We start from the raw sequence: 1,981 nt of genomic DNA on the forward strand, positions 1-1,981 counted from the left end.
TGGCAAATATGTTCTCCCATACAGTGGGATCCCTTTTCATTTTTTTGATGGTTTCTTTTACTGCACAGCTTTTTATTTTGATGTAGTCCCGTTTGTTTATTTTGTTTCCCTTGCCCTAGGAGATGTACTGGCAAACGTATTGCTATGAGAGATGTTCGAGGTTTTGCTGCCAGTGGTTTCTTCTAGGATTTTTATGATTTCACGACTTACATTTAAGTCCTTTATGCATTTTGAGTTTATTCTTGTGTGTAGTGTAAGTTGGTGGACTAGTTTCATTTTTTTGCATGTACCTGTCCAATTTTACCAGCATTGTTTATTGAAGAGACTGTTGTTACTCCAGTGTATACTCTTGCTCCTTTTGTCAAGTATTATTTGAGTGTAAAGGCTTGGTCAATTTCTGAGTTCTTTGTTTTCCATTGATCTATATGCCTATTCCTGTGTCAATAGAAGGCTCTTTTAACTATGGTGGCTTTGTAGTATAACTTGATATCTGGTATTATGATACCTCCAAATTTGTTCTTTCTCAAGACTGCTGTGTCTATTCAGGGTTCCATATAAATTTCTGGAGTGCTTGTTCTAGATCTGTGAAATATGCTGTTGATATTTTTACAGAGATTGCATTGAATTTATAGATTGCTTAGGATAGTATGGACATTTCAATTCTACCAATCTATGAACAGTGTATTTTTACATTTGTTTCTATCTTCATATCTCTTTTTTTAAAAGCTGTAGTTTACCAAATATATGCCTTTTACCTCCTTGGTAAAATTTATTCTTAAGTACCTTAATTTTTTTTGTTGCAATGGTAAGAGGTTTTTTTTTAAGTTTCTTTCTGAGAGTTCATTATTGGTGTATAAAGAAATGCCATGGATTTCTGGGTGTTAATTTTGTATCCTGCTACATTGCCAAATTTATCTATTAAATCGAGTTTTTTGTTGGAGTCAATAGGGTTTTCTATTAACAATATCATAACATCCGTGAATGAGTTTTACTTCCTGCTTTCCAATTTGGATGGCTTTTAATTTTTTCTTATTGTGTGACTGCTGTGGCTAAGACTTCCAGTTCTATGTTGAGAAAGAGTGGTGAAAGCAGACATCCCTGTCTTATTTTTGTTCTTAAGGGAAATGATTTTAATTTTTGCCCATTGAGTATGATGTTCGTTGTAGGATTGTTATATATGGCCTTTATTATGTTGAGGTATGATCCTTCTATTCCCACTTTGCTGATAATTTTTATAAAAAATGTGTTGGGTTTTGTGGAATGCTTTTTTGCATCTAATTCTATGATCATGTGATTTTCGTCTATCAATTCATGTAATACTAGAGGTCCAGTGCATGAAATTAGTGCACAGATGGGGGGGGGGGGTCCTTAGGCCTGGCCAGTGATCAGGACCCATCTGTGGGGCGACAGGAGACCCCCACCTTGGCTGGCCTGGGCCTGTGGGCAGCTCCTTCATGGAGCATCTGTCCCCTGGTGGTCAGTGCACATCATAGTAACTGGTCATTCCACATGTCATTCCTTTGATTTGCATATTAGGCTTTTATTATATAGGATAGCACATTGATGGGTTTGTGAATACTATACCAGCATTGCATCCCTGGAATAAGTCTCCCTTGATCATGGTGTATGGTCTTTTTAATATATTGCTGGATCTGATTTGCTAATATTTTGTTGAGGGTTTTAGCATCTTTTCATCAAGGATATCAACTAATTTTCTTTGTAGTGTCTTTATCTGGGATAATTTCAAAGTCTCATAAGAAAGCTCTTGGAAGTATTATGTTGTCCCAAAGCTCCCTTAAATTATCCTTTTTATTTATTTTTTTCTAATTGCTACTCTGGATATTTTTTCCACCTTGTCTCTAATTTGCCTATTTGGTTCTCAGTTTCTTCCCAGGTATTTCTTCTTCTAGCTACGTCACTGTTCATTGCAAATTGAGTCTTATTCATGCCTTCTACATACTTTTTCATGCTTATGAATTTC

Source organism: Myotis davidii, unplaced genomic scaffold, assembly GCF_000327345.1.
Source record: "Myotis davidii unplaced genomic scaffold, ASM32734v1 scaffold909, whole genome shotgun sequence".
NCBI classification, from domain to species: Eukaryota; Metazoa; Chordata; class Mammalia; order Chiroptera; family Vespertilionidae; genus Myotis; species Myotis davidii.